This window comes from Symsagittifera roscoffensis, chromosome 8 (genome assembly GCF_963678635.1).
Source record: "Symsagittifera roscoffensis chromosome 8, txSymRosc1.1, whole genome shotgun sequence".
Taxonomy (NCBI): domain Eukaryota; kingdom Metazoa; phylum Xenacoelomorpha; order Acoela; family Convolutidae; genus Symsagittifera; species Symsagittifera roscoffensis.
Genome location: NC_087069.1, coordinates 44,265,647 through 44,291,857, shown reverse-complemented (window position 1 = coordinate 44,291,857; position 26,211 = coordinate 44,265,647). Strand labels below are relative to the sequence as shown.

General features: G+C 34.1%; 1 protein-coding gene and 1 long non-coding RNA gene across 3 annotated transcripts in view; one reads left to right on the top strand and one right to left on the bottom strand.

Annotated features, from left to right (window-relative positions):
• Positions 1-7,858: 7,858 nt before the first annotated feature.
• Positions 7,859-21,533, bottom strand: LOC134852971 (uncharacterized). Of its 2 annotated transcripts, none has more exons than XR_010164306.1 (3): positions 21,367-21,533; positions 8,825-8,846; positions 7,859-8,041 (listed from the first exon to the last, which is right to left on the bottom strand). It is a non-coding gene; the product is annotated as an uncharacterized LOC134852971 (long non-coding RNA). The 2 variants fall into 2 exon arrangements; XR_010164307.1 differs by lacking the exon at positions 21,367-21,533 and adding an exon at positions 11,961-12,198.
• Positions 15,602-26,211, top strand: part of LOC134852970 (cell division cycle 5-like protein) — a 164,859-nt gene continuing 154,249 nt past the window's right edge. Inside the window, exon 1 of the mRNA XM_063868861.1 lies at positions 15,602-15,605. The gene's annotated coding sequence lies outside the window, so the exon portion shown is untranslated. The remainder of the gene's footprint in view (positions 15,606-26,211) is intronic.

The window sequence follows — 26,211 nt, the reverse complement described above, 5'->3', positions numbered from 1 at the left end:
TCATTTTCATACTTTTCCGGACTGTTTTGTATTGGATTGTTTTGTATGGGACTGTTTTGTAAAAACACGTGCATTAGAAGACCTGAGGTGTGTAAGGAAACGACCTAAATTGTGTAAGACTTTTTTTTCACAAATCATATAAAGGAAAAAACCCATTTTTTAAAATTTGGTAAAACTAGTCAAGGATGATGATTTTTAAAATTAGTACTTTCAAATTATAAGACAAAAATCAACGCATATATAAACATGCCATGCAAAAGAAATAGGAGTTTCTAGCCTGTTTGAAAAAAAACTGTCCAGAGAAACAGAAAAAAAAACGTTTTTTGTGTATCCAGGACTTCGTTATGCACAAAAAAATTAAACTTTGCAAACATTTTTTTTGGTTAAAAATGTTTGTTTTGTTAAAAATTTCTGTTTGAGTTTGAAAAAAAAAATTTGGTGCAATTTCAAAATAACTTTTAGAAATTATTTTAGTTGTCGCCATAAAAGTTTTAGTTGTCGAGAAATTTTTGTTGTCGCCATCAAAAAAGTACTAGTCATACAACTTCAAAATATGGAAACTACATGCTTACAATTTTTTTTTAAATTTTTTTCTTTTCTGTTTAGTACGATGCACTGACTTATATGCCAAAACAAGAAAAAAGTTCTTTGAAATTTCGATGATGTCATTTTAGCAAAAAGTATGAAACTTGCATGAGTAGTATTTTTTCATAGAATAAATTTACGAAAAAATATAATTAGCATTTTTGGTCTATGGAGGTCAACCCGGGCCGGGCATTTAATATGACTTCTTGTTCTTCAGAGCGTTTAAAACGAAGGAGTTGGTCTGTCGACATTGCTGCTCAGTTGGCGCTTGTCAAGCCATTGATGTTGTCTTTTTCGTCGCTATTCAAGCCAAAGTTTGAATGTCGTGCACTCTAAAAAATGCTCATACCACATATGCTCAAAAAATGAACTTAAATATGTAATATTACACAAAACACACTGTGAAATCAAACGCGTCAAATTTCTTGTTGAAAAACCCTGGAACTGGCTTTAAATCACGACCAGAAAAACATACTTTGTTCAACATTCTTTCAACAAAATAAACAAGAAAAACAGTTTGAGAAGCCCATGTTAAAATTTTAAAAAATTAGAAGAAAAAAAAAATAATCTACCAGAACAGCAGACTTTTTTTGGCAACATCCAGATTTCGCTTCTTTTAGCAGGCGGTGAGTCACTGGAATTGTTTAGGACCTTTGTACTACTCATGCATGTCCAAATTGACATCAGCTTGTGAGAAAGTGAAATTTATACTGAAGTCCAAAAAAAATGTCTAGAGAATCTATGTTTTTTTTGGACAAATGTTTGACAAGTCCACCATGCAAACAAAGTTTCCGCTATCTTCTACTGACTGAAGTCGACCAAAAACATCTAGCTCCTGGTGGTGTCCCATTCTTTAACCCCACGATATTTAACCCCCTATGTTTACACACCCTTAAATATAACCCCGTAACATTACAACCCCACAACAATTTAACCCCCTTTTAATGACAATAATTTGTTTCAAATCAGGTCCTTTTCAGAATTACAGGAGTAGTCCAATTAAGTGTACTAATTGAGACCTGAAAAGCTTATTTTAATTCATTTGATGCCTCAAGGATCTCAAAAATAATTGCATTTCAATTAGTTAGAGAAAGAATCCCTCACTCACGCGTTTAAAACAGAAATAACCTAAATGGTGCTAATTGAAGGCAACAAAAGACGTTTGTGAGTTTTGTCAAAAAAACTCACTGCATATTTCTTGAACTATTGTTCTACCACTCTATCAGAGCAGATATAATGCTTGAAGCGTCAATCCATTTTTTTAATCTTCGAAAGACAAACAAAAAACAAAAGCTAGTGGTATCAGGCCACGAGTTTTACCTTAAACGCAAAAACAAGACAAATTCAAATTGGATCTGCTCGAAGTACCAAACCCATAAATGCCGCGCAACAGCAATCACGGATGGAGAAAACGTTATTGAAACGAAACGAGGGATGAACATAGTCACGATATTCCCACGGCGCTTGACTAATTTTGAAAAACATCAAGGATCTGAGCGATAGTAATACCCCAACAGTCGCAATCGCAACCGCCATTCAGCCCTTTACAGACGACTTTACCACTCAACTAGCCCTACCAACCAAAGAAAAACTTAGTTCGCACCGCACAACGAGCGCTCAAGCAACGAGAAGAAGTCTTTTTTAGCAGGCCGCTATTCAAGCTTTTCAGAAAAATTTCCCAAGACCAAGCTGTCGGGATGTTTCTTCCATCTTTCATAAAGTTTTATGAGAAAAATCGCGGAGCTCGGATAGAAAAAGGATTACGAAACAAACCACGAGTTAGCTTTTGCACTCAAAATGTTACCCGAATTGGCTTTCGAAAAAGAAGAAATAGGAAATTCATACAAAAAAATAGTGGAAGAAATTCAAATAGTTTGCGATCGACCATGAAATAGTCGGAAAAATTAGCAAAAGTTGACGAGCTTTGCGTTTTTTTGGATCTAACCTCTTGAAAAGTGTCGTCCAGAATCGAGAAATCATATTCCCCCTTCATTATGAAATCAAGGGGATGCGGCATCATCGGGTTTGGCCAGAACAACAAATGCTGTAGAGGGCTGGCATTATGGCAGACAGTCATACTTCAAGGGGTTACATCCCATTATATAGAAAGTGATTGCAAATTTGCAAAAAAATTCTTCCGTGCAAAAACCTAATTTCTGTAACGCCTCGAGTGAACACCATTTTACAAAAAAAGGAAAAAAAACTGGGTGCTCAACGAAAAAGTGCAGAATATTATGTTTCTTAACGAAGAAAAACTAATTTGCATTTCTTTTGCACTATGTCGAATCTGAGTTAAATATTTGCTCTTTAGTTTTTTTTGTATATATTTTCAAATTAAAACTTTGTTTGTCAACTTTTTTGAGAAAAGATGGCTCCTTGCAGCCTCCAGGAGATGTAAAAAAACGCATTGACTTGACTCGCATTTGACAAATGCTGTTTTTAGCAATTTAATCCCGGAACAATCGCTCCTTTGGATGGAAAGCTAGGTTGGTACTAGGGGCTGGCAAACCCTTTAGTCATTGCGTTGTATGCCGACAGTTCGAAACAAAGTTGACAAAGTTTAGATGGTTCGGAAAAATAGATAAGTTTTGATTAAAATCATCGGTATTTCAATTTAAAATGGTCCGCTTAGATCAACTTTTGTGTCACAACCAGTTCTCATTTCATATTTCACTTGAATTCAGCCAATTAATCTTTTATTGGCAGGAAATTTTTTAAGATCAAGTTCAGTTTTCGAAAAATCCAATCAGTTTTGGTAATTAATTTGAATAATGTCGGTCATATTCGTTTTCAAGTTCATATCAATGTCTAGACTATCGGCATCGTCATTTCTGTTCATATCTAAAACGCATTTAGCAGCGTGCATCTTAATTCATTTTGGTTCGCAAAGTTTTCGCAATTAAAGCTTTGATGTTTACCGACGATATGGATCCGAATCCCTTTAAAGTAAGTTTTGCTTTTAATCAATAGTTGGTGTTAAAAAAGGGTTAAATTGCAGTGGGGTTATCTAATTTCGGGGTTATATGAGAGAGTGTATGAGAGAAAGAAAAAAGGGGTTAAGAAACACGGGGTGATAATCTTGGGAACCCTCCTGGTATTTTTGATGAAGCAGATGAATTCATGAATCCAGCCGCCGAAATAACTAGGATGTTTGTTAGAGGTAACTACTCGGCTTGAACTCCATGTACCAAAATTATGTCTCTTACAAATCCATACACCAAAATTGCCTATCATACAATTTTATACATCAAATGTATGGAAAAATACCAATCATAAAACTTGCATACAATTTCCAAAAAACCCTTGAAAAAAAATTCAAACTAGTTTCTGCGGCTATTTGAACCAAATGATTCTGTCTGGTGATAGAAAAAAAGTTTTTTTTTGGATAAAAAATGGTTACCATACAATTTCTAAATGTGAAAATTGTTTGAATAGCATTTTTCTGATGGCGACAACAAAAATTTTCAAAGTATTTTCGAAATTGCTCCAAAATTTTTTTTCCATCGCAAATCGAAGTTTATTCTCGAACAAACCTTTTCAAAAAAAGTTGCATGCAAATTTAAGTTTTTTTTTATTTCTCTGGATAACTTTTGCGAACTGGCTAAAAAGTAATATCCTTTTGTAAGGCATATTTATATATGCCTTGATCAATGTCTCATATTTTGAAAATTTCAAAAAACTAGTCATCTTTGAGAAAAGTTGATGCAGTTTATAAGTTTTGTGCTTTCAGTTTATGATTTGCGAAGAGAAGTCTTACAAAATTGAGGTCTTTTCCAACGTATTGTAAACTCCAGACGATCAACCCTTTGGTGACTCTAGTTTTTAGTGAACCTTGGTTTTAGTCACTTTTGTTAGGTCACGAACATTTTTGAGAAATTTTGTTATAAAAAAATGCCAGCTAAAAACTCGTTCCTCGAAATGCCAGCTGTAAAATCTGTGCTGCTTTTGGAAAAATTATTTAAGGGAGTGCTGTGCTTAACAAGGAATCAACCAGACCGCATGAGTGTGTGTCTAGAGATTGGAAAACCTCAATATCTACCGTTCTAGACATGAGGCAAATAAAAAAAACGTCTATTTTCATTCCTTCGCTTATCGAAAGTAAAAACAAGATGAAGTATTCAAATGCTGTTTGGCAGAACAGGGCTTGCTTGTAACCATATTCTCCAGCGGCGAATTGGACCTAAGCTGGGCAGACAACTTTGTAAATTCACTTCCGGCATTTCAATTTATCATTTAGAGCAACCAGCGTAACTTCAGAATGCCGAAATTAGAAATTTCACTGGTTCGCTAATCGTCCAAGCCTTGCTGGAAACGTTTATCATGCAATTGTCTCATCATCATCTATGAAGGCAAAAAGTGGCGTTCAGTTAGATTGATTTGATGACTAACGGATTCATTATCAACCAAATTCAGGATGAACCCAGGCGAGCGATTGATGCCAGCAGCGCAACTGAGACAGACAGACAGACAGACAGACAGACAGACAGACAGACAGACAGACAGACAGACAGACAGACAGACAGACAGACAGACAGACAGACAGACAGACAGACAGACAGACAGACAGACAGACAGACAGACAGACAGACAGACAGACAGACAGACAGACAGACAGACAGACAGACAGACAGACAGACAGACAGACAGACAGACAGACAGACAGACAGACAGACAGACAGACAGACAGACAGACAGACAGACAGACAGACAGACAGACAGACAGACAGACAGACACACAGACAAATAGACAAATGGATAGATGGATAGATTGATAGATAGATATATAGATAGAAATATATATAAATAGATAGATAAATAGAAAGGCTGATATATAGATAGTTATATAGAAAGATAGAAAGATAGACAGACAGATAGATGGAAAGATAGATAGATAGAAGAAAAGTGATCAACGTACAATTTCAGTTTCGGATTGCCGGGGAAAAATGCTTAGCATAGTTTCCATATTCGAAACTTGTACGATAAACCATTCTTTCATTGCTTCATGAAGTTTCCGAAGTGAAAACTACAAGTTCAGGGATTGTTTTTTCTCAATTTTTGATCTCGGCTCACTTTCATGCTCAAAAAGCAATTTTCGAAAAAAAAAAATTTTGATGCTGTTTAATGCTTTTAAAGGGTAAACTTCAATTTGTATAAAAAAGCAGGCCTAAATACAACAACCTAAATAAAAAAACTTCGACTACAAGAATTTCTATAATTATAGAAAGCTTTAATGTTTTCATTCATAATTCTGAGTGAACTATGAAAAGTAATCTTTTGAAACTAAATACCAAATGCCAAGTAATTGCAAGATTTGTTCCCCTCAACTAAGGACTATTCTTGAATTCGAAAACTCGTCGTTTTTCAGCTTTCGCTCAGAATTCAAAGTTAGATAGTAAAACTTGAGAAATAACGGAAAGAAATTCATCATATCATTTCAATTAGGAAACAATGCTTATCGTTGAGTTTTGATAGAATTTTATGCACGCATGGGTTTATACACAACTGAAAATTAAGATTTTTCCTTTATTGAAATTGCATGGCAAGCTTTTTTGGCCACCTCTGTGAAATCGACTCTCAGTAACTTTTCATATGTCTCTGACTTGCTCAAATTCTCTAATTCAGATCTGGAAAAACATTTTTCAGATCTGAGATGGGTTGTGAATCTGAGAATTGTCCCTTGGATTCTTTCAGAATGAATTACTTCATATCTGACAAAAAATTATTTCAGAATTTGACTGAAAAATAGAAGTTTGTTTTTCATGGTCATTTCTTATCTTAAGACATCAATGAATTTGATTTTTTTTGCTATTTCATGTAGTTCTGAATGTTAAAGCTTCTCTAGCTATGCGGTACTTAGCATAATCTGCAGGTACTTAGCAGGTACTTTGCAAATTACTTCGAGACTTCTGAATTATGTTTATCCTGCATGAAATGAACATCGGTAAATGCATGAGTAGTGCATGAAGTTCAAATTTTTGCATTAGTTGAAAAAAAAATTATAGTAGAAAAAAAGTTTGTTTAATTATTCGGACATTTGGGAACCGGTTTTTAACAGAAATAGAATCGAATATTGCAAGAACAGCAAAACTTTGCGAAAACTGTTATTTGCCATAAATGCAATTGATATAGGATAAGAAAGAGTTTATCTCAGAACTAATATTCGATCTGATTTTTTTTCAAGATAAGCTCATAACATGGAAATCAAAGATCTGCACAGATCTAAATTTTAGATCTGAGATGGGTTGCAAATTTTTAAAACTGTGCTTGGGTACTTATACAAGATTGATATAAATCAGATATGAAAAGATCCATGCCACATTATAATTTCAGACCTGAATTTTTGTTTTCTCTGTCATTTCTGCTCTGAAAACATCAATGATTGTGATTTTTCTTGCTATTTTAGATATTTCTGAATTCTATGGCTTCTACTAGCTACAAGAAGATACATCGCAAAGTTTCCCATCGAAGACTGCTGAAATGTCTTTTTTTTTCATAAGATATACATCTTAAAACTTAGTTAGGTGATTTAAAAATTTTTGAAAGCTTTCAAAACAAAAAAAAAAAGAAATTAAGCTACAAAAAATTTTTGTGTAATGATTCGGCGGGTTTTTTTACCGGTTCGAAACGTAGCTATAATTGAATACCCAAAAAACAACTAAATTTAGCATATATAGTTCTTTGCCCGAATTGCATATATTATAATGACAGAAAGGATTCCTCAGACCTGAATTCAGATCTGTACTCTTTTTTCATGATTATTTCAGATCTGAAATTTTGAAATTTTATCAAAAAAATGAATTTTAGAACTGATGATCACCCTGTAGAATTGAAAGTTTTCAGAACTTGTTCAGAAATAGCACTAGATACGGGTTGTCTCCGATGGGTGAAATATTAAATAGCAAAAGTGAAAGTTGAAATGAAAAAAATAGGGAAGCTGCAGTTTGAAGATCATTTTGAACGTATTTTTTGTATTAAACTGGTCGATTTTTTTTAATGTCGAGAAAAATAATCTTTCTCTGTCCTTTCACAACCAGTTTTGCTTTTTTTTCTTTTTTTAACCCCAGATTTTAGAAAATTGAAATAATCATAGGTTCTATCTGCTTTTTTGGAAATTATGGAAAAAAAAACTTCTTGTTTAAAAATTTAATACCTATTTTTTCAAATGAAGACTAACTTTGTTTCATTGAAGAGACGCCCTTAGCATCTTGAAATCAAGTATACTTTAGAACCTTTATTGTCCTTTTGATTTTTTCATCTAATAGTAACAGAAAAGTTTTGATCCAAAATTTCAAATTAAGAAAGTGAGGATTTTCACGGTTTCATTATTGATCAAGACGTCCTGTTTTGAGCTTCATCTTTTTTGCCCGAGACTCTGATTTGCCTAATTTGACAGCCCGAGACTCTGACAGCACTGATTTGCCTAACATCTCTCGATCCAAAGAGGTAGGCCGTAATTCTGAAACAAGCTAGAAACAAATTAACTTTCCAACAAAAACTGTTTATGATCAACAAAAAGCTTTGGGGATTTTCCACTCCTCATTCTCAAGGTCGAAATGAATGTTTTGTTCACCACTATAAATGGAAAGAGTAACTAAATTATTAAAAAATGTCTTAATGGGAGTTGAAACTTTTCTTCCGACAATCATAAAAAGTAACACTTGCATCATTTTTTCAAATAGTGCAAATGATGAACTGTTGCAAATGTTTTAAACGTTTCCTTGGTTGAAAAGGATTTAAAAATATATGAATATTTAAATATTTTAACAAATAAATGCTTCATTGTTCATTGAAGTCTTAGTTACTCGAAATACGCTGAAAAACTTGACTTCTCTAGAGTAAACATTGCAGTTTTGTTAATTGACAATTTCAAAAACGCGTGCATCAAATCAAGTAAATAAGAGAAGTTATTAAAGAAAAATCAATCAGGAAACAGAAAAAAATTACATGGAGGTTTTTTTTTCGTTGGTCGATTTATCAGTGGTATGCTAAAAAAAATTGCTAAGTTATCTCCAGCGGATGATCGTTCACAATTTGTTCAATGTATTGACACCTTTAAATAATCAATCTGCTTGCACATGCAATAACCATTACCAAAAGTGTAATAACTGCAAATCAAGCATAAAAACTTCGATGATTATTGGTCTTGTCAGCTTTTTTGAACTAATGATGATGCGATTCAAACATTACAAACAAGCATCTTCAAAGTTTCACTCCAATCTCTGACATACGTTTTTCTTACCTGAACTTGCGATGCAAGGCAACTGAAACAAAAAGAATTTTCTACCGATAGCTGTTGAATAGTTATCAACTAAAACCCCGCGGAAAAAAACGTCCATCTCGCAATATGTAATCATGTAACTAGCTCTCATCTAAAAAATACGCATTTTCGTTTCAAAGAAACAAAATTTTAAAAATTAACAAATTACAAAAATAGCCTTGCTTGCATAGTTTTTATCTTAGTTTTGGCACCCGTAAAAAAGCAAATCTTCTGAACTGGATTGATAGTTCTATATTAATTTACCTTTTATTTTAAGTGTTTCCTGTACAGAAACCAACTATTTACTCTCTAAAAAGTATTATAGAATTTTTAACAAATCTAATCACAGTGCATCACTCAACCAACACGTGCATTTTACAAGCAATTGTTCTACAATTGGCTACAATTTGAAGTCAAAAAGTTTTAGTTTTTATGAAGTTGTTAACTAAATTGTGTAGTCTGCAAATATTTGGTTTAGCTCCCAGCACTCCAGCCGAGCAATTCTGAGGTTCGAATCCGGTCAGAATTTTTGTTCGCTAGATTTCGGGTGGAAATATAAGAATGTTTTTTAGAGCAGTTCAAAAAATGAAAATTTTTTTGCATTGAATTATTTTGAGAACAGTTTCCGTATAATCATCCCATTCCGAGTTTTTGCTGACTATATATACTCACACTTTATTTTCATTGAAATGGTCTTTGATATACCCGTAATGTACACTATAATCTATATAAGTGGAAGCCCTCTTTTAGGCTCCTTTTTTAGACTGAGGAATTTTTGCAATCAATTTGAGCATTTCAGGGAATAATTATAAAAACTTTTAATCCAAATTTCATTTTACGAACGTTAGGATTTCAATTATCTTTTTGAACTTCGTTTTGATTGATCGAAGCTCAAACTATCTGCGATTTTTGCTTTTGATATGTTGTAGGCCTCCTGGTCAATTCAATGTGTTACGTCGTAATTCTGAATCGAACGAGAACCCAACTAAATTGCGGACAAAAAATTTGATCTGTTCTGATGCGCAAAAAAAACGCGGGGACCAACTCCCCCCCCCCCCCCCACGCTCAATGTAAAACAAAAAAATTATGAACACCACTTTTTACGCAAACGCAAATAAATCAGGCAGAAAGTTTTTTTGTCCGATAAACCTAAATGCAACTCATTTTCAAATATTACCAATGGTGATCACTAAAATTCATGAACTTTAAACTACTATAACAGTTAGAGGCCTCACTAGAAGTTTTGCTGCTCATAGCACAGTCCAAATTAATTGAGGTTTTCTAGGGAAAAAATCCATTTTCACCGAGATACTTTTTTTTCAAAAATAGCGTACAAAACACTAAAAGCGTTCATAGTAGAAAAAAAATTTACATTATGTTTTCTTGACATGTTATTTTTTATGAGAGATCGGAGAAACAATTGTACAATTTTTTTTTAAATCTTTGACGCAATTGAATAATCTGGATGCACCTGCTATAAATATTGCCAAAATTCCAAAAAATGAAATTAAAAAAGAAATCAAATTTCTCTCAAAGTCTTCGACTTAAGATATTATGCTAACAAATTGCGATCAAAGAAAAGTAAAACGAACAAAGAGTCTTCTACCAATAGCTGTTGACTAACTATCAATAAAGTCTATCCCGCTATATGTTAGCATGTAATTAGCTCTCATCTGAAAAGTAGGTAACTCCAATTTTAAAAAAAATGTAAATAGGATTAACAGAGTTATAATCTTGCTTGTAATCATAATTGATATTCGTGTCGTGACCATACCCAACAAAAATTTGCGCGATGCAAAATCTTCATTTTAAACTCAACAATTTTTTGTGTTTCCTGTACAGACCTACGGTTTTTTGTCTAATGAGATAAATCTAAATTCAAGTAAGCGGCCAAGCAAAAACTCCATCTTGGAAGCAAATGTTTGCGATCGGCTACTTTTGTTCGTACAAGTGTTCGCTTTTTTATGTTGCTACTAGAGAACATGTAGCCTGAAGTACTTTGGCTTAGCTTTTAACAATCCTGTCGATCAAATTTGACAGAAACAAAAAAAAATTACGTATGGGCATATGGGAATGTATCACAAATTTTTACGAACACAAAATATGCAGCAAAACATACCTTAATAAAATGAAAAAAAAAAGAACCCAAATAATAATTTCTACTTATTGGACATATTCAAAGATATTCCTTCCTTGAGTTCAAAAACCCTGTTAAGGTATCGTGCAAAAAAAAGTGTTGATTGATTCCTGCTTTAATTTTCGTAATTTTTTTTTTCGAATTCAGTTAATTTTTTCCACGAGTTTTTTTTCAATTTATTCTTGTTTCGTTTATATTTATTTAACGAGCAGTTGTTATTAAATCTTTTATTGCCATTACGAACCGCAATTGCAAATTGTGGATAAGAATCCATTATAGGGGATGTTACTTGTCAGTGTCTGCAATTTTCAAAAGCAATCAAGTATAAAGACAAAAAAAACTATTATGATCTATTAAAGACAAAAATTTTATATCATGTTTTAAATAAGAAAGATCGGTAAGCCAAATGTATCATAAATTTATGGACAGGGCACCAAGTCTACTGGGAACGCAGAACGACCATTAGTACCACAAACGTTTCATCAAGTGGTTTTGTTTCATATCAATGATTTGCAATTGATTTAAAAAACATGTAAGAATTTCAAAATCAAATGATGTTTTAGTAAATTTTTTTTCATTTTACTGAAATTTTCATCGTCCGATTCCACAACGAATCTTGTAAAATTTTCGCTAGGATACTGATAAAAAAACGCCTCTGAATGAAATGTTGGTCTACTGATCTCAAACGACACTCACAGGTGAAGAATTTATATTTGATCACCAAACTTCTGAAGAATTTTTTGCTGATTGTAGCCCATTTTTCAAGATTTGATAGATAGTTTCGAGAAAAATCAAGAAACGACAAAATCAACAGAACGGCGTAGTATTGATGAGAAGGCTCAAACATTTTCTTGAAGAGTGTTTCTTGATAAATTTCCCTGAAAATAATAATTTATTTTTTAAATTTACGACTAAATATATAAAATAGTGAAGTAAAAACATGTCCATCGACATCTCAGGGAAAAAGTTTACAAGACTAACCATGATCCTCACTGTGGCCAAACATGCAGAAGCGTGAGATAATCTAGCTGGTAATTTTCCACGAAATCAAAATCATCAGCAGGGCTAAGAAGGTCACAATCGAACACACTTCAAGGTACATTCTGCTGAAAAAACTAACGACTGAATGAAAAAAGAAGCGATGCAAATGTTTCCAGCAGATGCTTTGGATTTTCCTGCAATTTGTGGGCAAATGATTGCTGCCAATTTACATAATTGGATAAATTATGTAATTCATTGAAATGATCTTGTTTCTAAATTCAGCTCATTTTTTTCACTGTGAAATCATCCATTGCCCTGGGGAGCTATTTGGTACTAATTTTATTTTTGTGAAGTTTTTTTAACAGATGTCACTACAAAACGAAATTCAATTGGTTTCTATCCATTTTACCTGAAAATTGAAAAAAAAAATGATTCACTGAAACTTTTCTTGCAAGGTCGAGCTCGGTTAGCCAAAGCCGGAACCTGATGATTTTAGTCAACAAAATTTCTCAGTTTGTATATGCCTACCTTGAAGCAAAAATATGATTTCAAAAAAGTTGAGTTTTTTTATGAAAAGATTTGAGGACGCTTTTGAAAGCCAAAAAAAATTTGACAAGAAATGTTTTGAAAAAAAAAAATCTTACGAGGCCAAACTGTGAACTCACTGCTTTGTAAGCGGATTCTACAACAGGCCAAAATCATGATTGTGGCAGAATCCGCAACTTTTCTACTTTTCTTTGATGTTCTTCGCGTTTTGGATTCCACAAAAAGTACCTAGAACACTGTACCGCTCAAAATTGTTCCAAAAATAGGCGACTTTGCCGAATCCAAAACGGTTTGTGGAATCAACAAACAAATAATCGGACATTCATATAGTTAAATTGAGCTGTTGCGGCTTTCAGAACTGTAAGCGGAATCCGCAAATTGTAAAGTGGAGTCCGCATTCTGTTTGCTGATCCCATTTACATGTATTACATATATTCATTCAATCTTAAGTACTAAATTACTATGTTCATCAGGTACCTGTTGAAATGCCTAATGCTCGATCTCAATTTCTGTCAACTACCCATTATCAGTATTCGGGATCGATGGAATCCCAAATACTGACCAAAATTTGGGATCGATGGAAGCCCAAATACTGACTTGTTTCGGCGATATGATGTTCATTGTGTTTCTGAAGACTCTCAACCCAATGACTCCAAATAATGAATTTATTCCAAATTTCAGAGTTTGAGATTCCATCAACTCCAAATACTGACCAAAAACTGGGGAATCACAAATACTGACCTAAATCGGCGACATGTTGTGCGTTGTGTTCCCAAAACACAATTTATTCGGTGTTATGATTATTCGGTGTTGTGTTTCCAAAACCAGTATTTGGGATTGATGCAATCCCGAATACTGACCTAATTCGACGATATGCTGTGCGACGTGTTTCCAAACACTCTCAAGTCAAAGGACTACAAATATTGCATTTACTCGGCGTTAAGCTTCCAAAATCAGTATTTGGGATTGACGCAATCCTAATTACTGACCTAAATTGGCGATATGATGTGTGTTGTGTTTCCATACACTCTCAACCCAATGACTCCAAATATTGAACTTATTTGGTGACGTGTTTCCAAAATACTAAAAAATCGACATCCATCAATTTAGTAAGCAAATGTTTTGACATTTGACTGTGTATTCCGCTAACAATGATTAAGTCATTAACTTGAACTTCCAAATTTCTATAGATAGGAATTCTAGCTCTAGCTTTTACTTCTTCATATGCAAGCTCATTAATAAACAAAATTCTTAATCCACTTACAGTTTGCGGAATCCGCTTACATTTGCGGATACTCTGCTCACAAGTTTTGCGGATTCCATTTGCATTTGCGGATTCCACTTACATTTTGTGCAATCCACTTACAGTTGCGGAATCCAGAGCAGCTAATTATATTCGATTGTAGCTGAATCTGCGGCAAAACAAACATGCCCACAAAATTTACGTTGGAAGTTTGGCACCCTTACTTTGGAACATGTTCAAATGTTTGTCTATGGAATCCAGGAACATACAGACACAAAATTGTGCGCCTATCCAGTGCTCTTTTTGGCTTCGTAATGGTTAATGGAGTTTTTTCAAAAACTTTGCGGAAAAATGTGGAAAATCTGGAATGATCCGGTTGCGCCTGCACAAACCTTATAAATTGAATTAAAGCTAAACAATGCCAAAACAAATGAAAAATGTTTGAAAAAACTTTACGAAATGTAAACGGTCAGAAAAAAAGCTGTAAAAAAGGTGAAAAAGTAGACATAATGCCAAAAAAAGTTACATGGATACTTTATAATTGGAAAATTTGCCCTGAATTAATCATTTCTGTGAATTTTTAGCAGCTTTTTTCAATGTTTTTCCTGCAAAAAGTTTTCAATCTGTGAATTGATTTTTATCTTTTTCTTCCTAAGACAAAAAGTATACAAAAAGTATACAAAAATCAAATGCTGAAAAAGATAAAGGTTGAATGAATCTGTAGAAGTAACCTCGGGGTCAGATAACAAAGTTACGCTACCTACAAAAATGACCTTGACACTTAAGTTTAATTACGTAATGACTTAAGATAAATATGTTTTACACAGTCTCCGCTACACTCCTCTTTCAACTAAATCAAAACATTATTTTACTTTCAATTAATTTTACTGCAGTTTCTCCATCAAATTTATGAAGCTCCGTTTTAGTCTAGTCGAGTACTTCGAGGTACCTTGATTAACCCCCATTTTCCCCTCTTCCGGGCTAAGTTTTGTAACTGCCTAACCCTAAGTACTCCTAAGTACCTGGTGTTGGATAGCAGATAAGTTGTCGGTCAAATCTAGGTTGTGTGTCGCCATCGGCCCGATAGAGTCGCCATCAAAATTGGCCAATTCTGCTACCCTTTGTATAAATCTGTGCCCATGTTCCTCAAGTTGGGTTCCCTCGGCTTATTTTTTCTCACTCACCTTCGATGATAAAGCTGATAAACTTTCAGCTAGAGAGGGGGGCAGAAGTAAGAACAAAAAAAAACATCATAAAGAAAACAAAATTTCTAGGAAAAAAACATGATTTTTTTTCTTTTAAAGTTGGTTGGTAATAAGTTTAAAGTTTAACTTTGATTCGTCATAGTTATACAGAAAAGTGCAAAAAGTAAATCATTTTTTTTTCAGAAAAAAATCAATCATAATGCATTTTTGGTGGAAAAAAATCGATTTTCATGGAACTATGTTGCGAATTTTTTTTATAATAATGGAAGAAAAAAGAATAATCATAGAAAAACATTATAACACAAAAACTCTGGGTTTTGATAAATCTTGTTCAAAATTGTTGTTGGGCAAAAAAAAAGTTTGGAGAGCCAGCTTGAAGTGAATGCAGCCATGACGCTTTTGTGCTGAAACATTGTTGGAATATGTTGGATCAAATCTAGGTGTTTGATACACTATTTATTCTGCTCTCCGCGCCCGTAGCTAGTACAATTTATAAGCAAGGTTTAAAATCCTTTATTTAAATGACCCATAAAAAAATGAATTTCAGATCTGAATTTAAATCTGAGAAATCCTTTCTTAAAATATACTATTTGCATTTTGAAAAAACGACTACAATGTCACTTTTTTTTGCTGTTTTCCTCCTTATTAAATGCGAGGCGATAAATTTAAATACAAAAATTTTTGTCAAAATCCATGATAATTTCAGATCAGAATTCACCAGGAAAAACAAAATTTAGGAACTGAAATTAAGAATTGGAGCAGTCTTTTTAATCCTGAAATATGCAAAAAAAAACTTCAGATCAGAAATAAACCATTCTTAAAGTATTCATTGGTTATTGTAAGCGTACTCAACCTAATTCAGTTCTGAAGGTTATATCTGAAAAAATTATATATTTCAGATCTGAATCAGAACAGTTTATAGAAACGGGCAGCATAACTTAAACTCCTGTTCTTTAAAGTTTCACTAACCAGAACTAAAGTGCTACCTATATTTTGATTACTGCATTTATGAGATATTAAACATCTCAGTATGAAATACCTCTTGAATTATTTCGTTAAAGTATTAAATGATGCCCGTGTTGATTAATAAACTAATCAAAGCAAGTAGCGGTGGCTTTGGTCGGAAATCTTAAATTATGAACTCGTTTTAATTTTAAAATCACTCGGATCAAATCGATTATCACCGCGTCATAAGACTTATAGTTGCATCCCAAGAAAAGTCCTTACAGGACAGCTTGTATGCGAAGAATTCAATCAGCTTGCTTTTTTAATCGTTTTTTTCTGCTCTATGCTAAAAACTTTTGACACAGCGAAAAACATTGTGAAATTTTTACTCAGCAACGAAATCTCGAGCCACTGCGCGCGTTTTTATTGTCGGCAGTTTAAATGTCAGTTTCAAAATATTGCTTTTTTTTTGCCTGTCTTAAATCACGGATCTGATTTTTTTTTTACTTTTCTCTACATCTTCGGATGTTCTTTGAAATTTAAGTAAGATTAGGGTTTTTCAAAAACTAATTTTTGCCAAAAAACTGCTTGCGGTTTTGTTGAAACCGAAAAAGGTTTTTCCTATTTCTGTTTTTTCCTCTTGCTTGTTTTTTTTATCAAGAATTCGATATTTTGAGAACGGCATTGATGGCATCAGTAATCACAAATAGTTTGAAAAACAAAACAGAAAGCTTTGACCGACTCAAGAACCGCGTCAGATCCTTTGTTTTTGCCTTGACTCAGACCACAAGCTTTTTTATCGTTATCAGTAGCCACATCATTGCAGAGAAGTAGTAAATGTAGTAAACAACGACGTTATGTTTTTACCATTTTGCCTTCGGCAGATATGTTTGTGTGAAATTTCTTGGCCACATCAACCAAAACGATACACTGCGCTCATTTTTGTTAAATTGTTCAGAATTTTGCAGAGAGACTGTAAAAGGGTCAATTGCTCGAGTTACTAGTTTACATGCTACTAATTGAACACCGTGTGCGCGTTTTACAATACGATTATAAACTAAAGGTCATATTGTTTTTTTTTCTTAATTTTTTTGCGAGCTTGTGTGTTCTTTTTTGGGCTTGTGCGTAAAATTGTGCAAAATTGATTGATTGATTAGCTGTTTTTTTAGTTAATTATTTGTTTGTTTCTTTGTTTTTTGGTTTTTTTGTTTGTTTTATTATTTGTTTGTTTGTTTATTTGTTTGTTTGTTTGTTTTTTTGTTTGTTTGTTTGTTTGTTTATTTTTTTGTTTGTTTTTTTGTTTATTTGTTTGTTTGTTTGTTTGTTTGTTTGTTTGTTTGTTTGTTTGTTTGTTTATTTGTTTGTTTGTTTGTTTGTTTGCTTGTTTTTTTGTTTGTTTGTTTGTTTGTTTATTTGTTTGTTTGTTTGTTTTTGTTTATTTGTTTGTTTGTTTGTTTGTTTGTTTTTGTTTGTTTGTTTGTTTTTTTGTGTGTTTATTTGTTTGTTTGTTTGTTTGTTTGTTTGTTTGTTTGTTTGTTTGTTTGTTTGTTCGTTCGTTTGTTTGTTTGTTTGTTTGTTTGTTTGTTTGGTTTGTTTGTTTGTTTGTTTGTTGTGTGATGCATAAAAACAGGCATAACACAGTTCGTGTCAGTTCGTTTCACAAAAAAAACTGCTCAGGAATCAAACAAACCTCATACCTTTTCCTTTAAAATCCATGTTTTTTTTATAAAATGAAAAGTTTATATCTATTTTTTTTCCGTTTATGATTTTAATAGGTATGAAAATCAAAATTTTATACCTTGCTAGATCGCCAATTCTACCTCTGAAGGTATAGTTTTATGTTTAATTCCAAAAATAGTGACCCTGGATTACAAATCGTCGTAGGCTTACACAAATTTCAAAATATCTTTTAAAAATTGCATATATGAGATTGTATCTGAAGCTGTAACATGATATTATCCTTCAATTTTGGAAAACAAAACTCAGCTCGAGTATTGTAAGTAATGCGTGACAGTTAAATGTAAGATATGTCTGGTACGAGTCAGATAAAATTTCAGCTTTTTCATGAACGCAAAAAAACTTGAAATCAGTTTTTTTTTTAATTTGTGGTTATTATGGTTATTGAAATCAGGCGATCTATGAAGGGGATCTATGAAGGGGGATTCAAGTCTGAAAAAGGGGATCTATAACTCCTGCGCTTTAAGGCCGTTTTTTGCGTCACGAGTTTTCACGTGGTAGCATTATTAGAGCCGTAATTGGTCATGATGTGTTAGACCTGATGGTAGAGGTCAAGTGAGTAAGTGAGAGCTCGTCCTCACACACTATCATTGCCATCATTGCCGTGGCAAGGGATCGATGACACGATCAGAAGCTCTCAAAGTAACGCCTTACCACTAGCAAATTTTTAAGCGAAGGGACTACGTTTTAACAATAAGCAGGATGTATTGTGCAACTTTTTTTGCGAAGTGATAAAACGAGAGGAGAAATAAGCGATAGAAATCTAAGAGTTGATTTTTTTTCATTGTAATGGTTTAATTCCTAAGTGTTATGTAAGTTTTTTTGATAAAAACTGTTTTATTTTGGAAGCACAAGATTTTGATGACACATTCTTCAAAATGGTTAATCAGGACTCAAGTGAAAGCCATTCAAACATCAATAAAAACTATTCTCGTCAATCAAAAATAAAACAGAGCTCTTCAATATCAAACTTATCGACTGATCCGATTATTCCTGGAAACTCAGGTTGTGACTATGTGCTGAAACTCTGTACAGAAAAAAAACAACTGGGAGAAGGAGAACCACAAAAGGAGCAGCGAAAGATCAAAGGAGCATATAGAAGACAAAAACAGAATAGTGGCAGGATCTAGAAAACATGATTCATTGATTCAACGATTCAATCCGATAATATACAAAAGAAAGAAATTATGCTCATAAGGACGGTAAATGTACGAGGACTTAAGGAAATTGTACTCGGGAGCAAGATTTTGCGTTTTTGGTGCACAAGGTCCAAATTTCCGTCTATGAACAGGTTTTATTTGAGATTACCCGTACTTGTTTTCTATAGATAAAAATCGATTATATTTGAGTTTGTTATCACTGTTTTAAAATTAAAAAATACTTGATTGTAATTAACTGATAATAGATCACATTGCTATTAATCAATAAGCATCATAGTCCATTGCTAAGCCATCATAATTGAATATTTCTCACTTTAAAACTTAAAGGCAATGAAAGTTCAGTTTAACTGAATTTTTCCAGGTTATTGAGATGTTAATTTCAACGCTCACTTTGTCGGTTGCACATTAGAAACTGACGTGATTAGCTGTTGTTCAATTTTTTTTTGTGCAGCTTTGACTTGTTTACTCAATTATTATTGCTCCATTTTGTTGAACGACTTTCTGATTTTAGTTGGAAAAATTGGATGGGAGCAAATAGCAGTCTTGAAATTGGGTGAAAACCTTCTAAAAATGAACAGAAAGCATTTTCCAATTGCTGCTTAAATTAAACGTGTTTTGAGGGAGATATATTTGTATTTCTGTATGTACATTTGTATCTATTTATGTATGTATGTGTGTAGGTATAATTGCATTTTTGAAAACTCGGCCAAAAAACAAGTCTGTTAAAACGTTTAGGAGGATCAATAGTTAAAACGATGGTGGGAGGGGAGGTGCTTATGTTGCTAACGTTCGGGTTTTGGGCGGAAATGGAATTTTTTTGCAATTTGACAAAACTTGACTTAAGTAATCCAGTGGGCCGTAAGTTCCTTGCAAAAATTTTCTGCATCACTGTGCTGTATAACATTTTCTCAAAAAAAGTTGACTTTAGCGACGCAACAAATCTGAAACAAAAGCTAACACGAGTATAATGGAATTACGTGGAAACGCAGTACAAGGAACTAGTCCCGTGCACTTGGCGCATCCTCTGCCTCTGCCGACAATGCAATCCAGCTGGAAAACTCATTTAAACTGATCAGTGAGGGGTCATACCCGTGGGTGTACCCAGAAGCCTATCCCACTACTACTACTACTACTACTACTACTACTACTACTACTACTACTACTACTGATACTACTACTACTACTACTACTACTACTACAACTACTACTACTACTACTACTACTACTACTACTACTACTACTCCTATACTACTACTACTACCACTACTACTACTACTACTACTACTACTACTACTACTACTACTACTACTACTACTACTACTCCTACTGCTCATGTTTTCAGCAAAAATAAATTGAAAAAAAAAAATTAATTGATTCTAAAATGTTTATGATTCATTTTAATTGTTATAAAAACAATGGTTTATTATTAGAAAAAAAATGGATTTTATTATTTTATACCACAAAAATCCGTTATAGCTGATTTTTCACTTTTTCTCTGATGCAGGTATGATCAGTGTTTTTACTTATGCGTAACATTTGTTCGGCATTTTGGGTCCATGAATTTTTTGTTCCATACTGGATTGATTACGACTATGGAAATTGAAGTTTAGAAATTTGAACACGAACTAGCATACAAAATTGAAAAACCTGGGTTGAGTTTGTTTTGAAATTCAAAGACAAAATTTGAAAATAACGGTCAACGTCAATGATTAAGATCCCAGTATCTACCCAAATTAGGACTGCTTCAGAGCTGAAAAGTTTATATGAATTGAAAAAACTAAAATGGGTCTACCAGCGAAAGTCAAACCGACGACTTTGTAATTTACTGCATGATATAATGACTACCGGCTACAGTAAAAAAAATTTTAACCACCACTCTCGAATTTTGTTTTTATAGTGGGCTAAAATTTTTCGAATTGTGATTTAAATCTTCTATTTTGAGTGTTTTTGTTAAACAGCAAAATAAATTTTTAATCCTAAAATTGAACTTTTGGTACATAAGTGTGATTGCTGGTTCCCGCAAGTATGAAAGATGGGTCCTGAAGTTTTGTGAAAATTGTGAAAGTTTTGTGAAAAAAACAATAAACTATTCCGAATCATGTGCTCAAATATTTTAAAGACTAAAAGTTTTTCTTCAGTAACACATCTAATAATAAGGGACGCAAGTATCGTACTTGTACAAGAATGTTTTGTAATTAGTTTTTGAGACTCTTGGATTAAAAATCATGAAAAGTAATCTTTATCGGTTAAACAGCAAAAAGTTTTTAAGTTTTTGTGCACGCAATTTATGCAGAGATGTTTTCAACCCACTTACTGTTGTAAGACATCCATTTTTGACCCCGCTATGTTTAAAGACATATCTGGCGCCTAATTTAAAAATACCTTCTTCTTAATTAACCGGATTTAGGACAAGTTTAATCAACAAAACGGCAATTTGTGTTTGCCTCACTTTTGAATCTCATTTTGTTAATCTTCCAAGAAACTATCCTTTCAACCTCGCCAAGCAAGAATTAGAAAATTGATTGCCTAAAATAAAAATAATCAATCATATATCAGAAACTCATACTCACTTAGACCATCCTGGAGTATGCGTTAGTTCAGCACGAGATCAGAATCATCAGAAGAGCAAAAAATGCAGCAATAGCACACATTTCAATATACATGTTGCAAAAAAAACTATTAGATGGGAATAATCAAATAGGGGATCGAATTGTTTCTCCATAAAATTTTAAATTAAAAAATGTTTTGGAACATTATGGGTAATTTAGAAGTAATTGGGCAATTTGTTCGGCCAAATACAAAGGATTGGAATAATTTCAACAAAATTGGGGAAACTGTTTAAAACATTTGTGATTCAATTGGATTTGATTCAATTTGCCGGGAAATTGGTCATCGCCTTGGGAAAACCATCAAAGAAAAGAACATCAAGGTGAATGGTACAATTTGAACATCTGAAAAAAATGTACAAAGCGAAATAGTTTTTTAATGCAATAAGGGGGACCGGCCTCCTGGGTTGACCAAAAAGGCTTGAAATCCATTTTTCTAATGTAAGCAAGTTTTGTACTACAATTTTGTAAAATTCCATAAGTACAGCGGAAATTTTTCGAAAATTTTACAGGTAGTTTCTTTTCACATATGAAAATTATATGAATACATTTTTTGTAAAATAACCCAGAGCTCAAAACTTTTTTAATTTTTCTAAAAGTTTTTTTTTTCTGAAACACCGAAAACTGAATTTTTCGAGGTTCGCAATTGCGTAGTAATTGTATGAGATAGTATTTGATAGTTCAATCAGAACTACGAAAAAACTAAAACTTTTTAATTTTTTTTGACGGATCTCAATAAATTTAACTTAAAATCAAAATAAATTGGTTTCGAATGGTGCAAGAAAAAGTTTTTCGTTGCTTGTTCACTGTTGTCATCCTGTGTTTTTATCTTCAAACATCTCATATTGTTCGAAATAATATGCAAATGGTGTCGAAATTCTAAAATCTTAGGAGTCAGTTATGCGCGATGAAAGCCCCAGTTAACAGCGTGTGAATATTTAGAATGCCATTCCAATTGTGTAACCGTCCTCAATGCCGAGGGATCGCCATTTGGATTGTGTGCCTCTGATGCAAATGTTGGTTGCTTTTAGTATAATGAATGAAATTCTACATCTCACCTAGCACATGAAATGACTATATGGGCGGTCCTATTTTGATGCCAGACCATCTGCTAGTCGTTTGAGGAAAAACATGAACTCCGGTGCCAAAACACCATCTATTGAAAGGACAAGTGGAGTGAAAGACATGTGCTTTTCTTCACAAGCTGGTCCATACTTATTTTTCTTCGCAATCTCTGCAGTTTTCAGTACATTCATGGGATTGCGGTTTTGGTAAGACGGAGCGTCAGTGTCTGTAACACGGATGTCGAACGACGCAGCCAACTGTCTATCCCAAACCCCACGTGCTGAAAGATCTGCAATTAGTGCCGGGGTTCCATTTTCTACATCTGGTTGTTTTACGACAGGTTCTCTTTTCACGTCCTTCCACAAAATTGAAGCAAGATTGCCCACTGCGTCTCTTATTTCGTTGTGTCGTAGTGTTACCAGTCCGCTCTTCTTGCAAGAAAGTGCATGCTGTAAGTCAAAATCTTGTTGACATCCATCGCATTTCGAGAAAGAACGTTTGAGTGGTTTTCTGTACCTGACACATAGAGCGTCTCTGAACTCTCTGGCTAACAAATCAAAATTATCTTTCAACAAGGGCAGCGAAGTTCGCAACAAGGAACAGTTGTTGTCGATTATTCTCCGGATCGCTCGTTTCTGATCTGCTGGTAAAACTGCAAGCAATTCATCGAGTTTATCTTTGTCCACAGCATTTTGTTTCTCCTCGTGCTTTTTTCTTGTTTCTCTCATCTTTGTTTTGTGTAGAGTTTGGTCGAAATCATCTTGGAGAAGGATCAAACTCACGAGACAGTCGGTTGCTTTCCGTGAAGTGGAAAAGCTAGTTTGGCACCTTCTATTGGATTTCGCACACCTAGTCCCCCTCTTTTGGCAGGAAGTGAATACAAAACACGATCTGAGTGTGTGACACTAGAAGTTCCTAGTAAGCTTGGCAAAAAGTTTTCCTCCAACATCTTCTCGAGAGGAGCAAACAACTGCGACGTATCTTTGACTACTCTCAGGACAAAATTCCATTCGCATTGCAGTGATCTTGTTAATCCAACTAAAGCAGCTTGAGGTTCTTTTTCTGCCACTTTGGAACCATTCTTGGACCTTTTTTTAAAAAGAAACGAATTTTGCCTTAATCAGAGCCAATAAATCCGCCCAAATATTTTCTACCTTCAACTATTCTGATGCCGAACCTGTCAAACAATTGATGAGCTTTTTCAACAAAGTTCGGGTGAACAACCAAATAACTTTTGCTTGGCTCGGGAGAATAGCCATACTTCGGGCCGTTTTCAGTCAAAGATGACAACCATTCAAACAGCTTTTCTAGTGCGCCGAGAGCACCCGAATCAGCTGCATACCATGTTTGTAGGTACTTATGTCGGTCTTTGAGTGATTCATTCAATGGCATCAATGAAACACCATAGAATAACATCGCTAGTGGATCACCCTGTGTAGTGAACACTACTGAAAAGAAGTTCTGTCGTTCCTGCAACAATAAGCGGCGCATACCCTCTATAAGTGTTGAAAAAAAATCGTGAGCACCTTGGCCAAAGTATTCTAGCGTTCCCTGTTTAATGCATTGAATGCATTTGAGGCATCCATCAATAGAAGACCATGTCTGTCCTCTTTGGTGCTTTTAAACAACTCCTCCACTGCGTGTACAGCTCCTTCTATTCCTGCTTTCACACCACAAGCTAGTTGTTGAGATCCACAGATTTCTTCGAGATTTTTTGGTCGCTTCGGCCATACATTTACACATTATTCTTCGCAAACACTCACCTATGCCAATGGGTCTAACTCCGGGGCACTTGTCCAAAGCGACCAGACGACCTGACATCAATGCTCGTATTTGGTTCCATAGAATAATTTTGTTAGCTATCTTTGTGATCACCGCTGCCACTCCGTCTCTCAAAGCCGAACCATGTCCTCCAAATCGAAGAAATGCGTCTTTCCAGTGTTCCGAATCTGTTCCTGAAGGTCCGGCTCCACCGTGCATTGACCTCGCAAATTTTTCACTATAAGAAGAAGTGATGGTTACCGTTTCTAACTCAGACAAGCTGTCTACTTGTATTCTTGCTTCTTTTTTTGACTGTTTTGCTCGGTATGTTTTTCTTCCAGATCTATTTTTTTTTCATAGGTTTCCTCGGTTGTTTTTGTGAACATCGTTTGGCTTCTTGTAGTAGAATATTGAACTTACTATTTTCCCAGTCTTCAAGTCGTCTTCCTAGCAAAGCTCTCAAATCACGTGTGGTTTTTATCATTGGGTCCCGCTGTAAGATTAATCGGCTGAATAGAAGAAGTCGTTCTGAACATTCGTTTTGGTTCAATCGGCAGACTTCTTTCGTTAAAAGGTCAACGTATTTACGGCCAATGTTTCCCCTGGGATTAAATACAGCTTGCCTTGGAGGTTCACACTCACAGTCCATCTGTTCCCCATTCAGTTTCTTGAACTTTCTTAGATATGTCGAGAGACCCTCCAAAGGCGTCAAACAAACAGTTTGTGACGTTTTCTGTAATGGGTACGACAGGATAATGGTCTTGCTCGCTGAGGGTCATAACACGAAGCTGTTGAGTCGCCCCAGTATGTTGTTCTTCATTTTTTATTTTGTCTTCGGTTTCGTTGTATGAATCCTCTTGTTCTTCGTCACTATCTCTCTGCGACGCAGAAACGGAGTCCTCGTTTGGATTTTCTTCCGAGTGATCACGAAAACTTTTTAATTGGCTAGATTTTGGTAATCAAAATTTTTAATTTTCATAAAAGGTATCCAGTAACGTCCAAATTAGGCTAAAAAAAATTTATAGGAACCAAAAAAAAAGCATTCAAAAATTTGTAGGTTCCAAGCTGCATGCAAACTTTTGTTACGAAAATTTTTTTCCTGATAATGAACAAATTTTTAAAATGAACAAGTTTTTTGTGGCAAAAAAAATTGTTGTCACGCAATTTTAATTTAGGAAAAATGTATGATAAAAGTTTTTCCATACACTCCGTGTATGAAACTGTATGCAGTTTTCTGGTATGGAAATGCATGTTAAGCATTTTTTGGATACGGTTGTCAACCCAGGCTTCTAGTACGCGTGCCGCTTAGCATGCGGCTAATTGCGCAATTAGATTTGATTTGGCTATTTACAATTGTGTTAACAACTCAAACTGGCGCATCAAATGAGTATTTGTCTTAAAAGCGCAATCAAAATGGCTCCCAAGCAAGTCGCTAAGCCCCAAAATTAGCGGGGAATTTATTGAAAAAAGTGCACTTTTTTGCTGGTCCGTTAGGAGTTACTATTGCTCCGACTTTTAAAGAAAGTGCCGAATATTTATGAGTGATTTTTGTATTCAGTCAACTTTGTTCTTTTTAAATATGCTTTTCTGACCAAAAATTTTGTAAATCTAAAAGATATTGTTTTTTACCTCAGTTTTAACAAAAAAAATAATCTTGTGATCATTTTTTGTGAAGTTATGCGGGTCTGAAAATTGCTAGATTGGCTAGCTTACGATAAAAAACGCGCGATATTTTGCGTTCTTTCAGCACGTATCAGCGCAAACTATTGCGTTCCAAAACAAAGTAGGGCAACTCATTTAGTCGTATTATTTATAAAAAAAAACTCTAGATACTTTAGTTTGTAGCTTACATTAGCCTGTGTGTGGATAATTCAGAAAAAAAATAGTTCCGTTTTTTTAAAAGACATTTTTTGAATGACAGTGCCGTCGGAACAGTCATAATTTCTCCCTGCTATACCGACAGTCTTGTTGCTAATTCAAAAG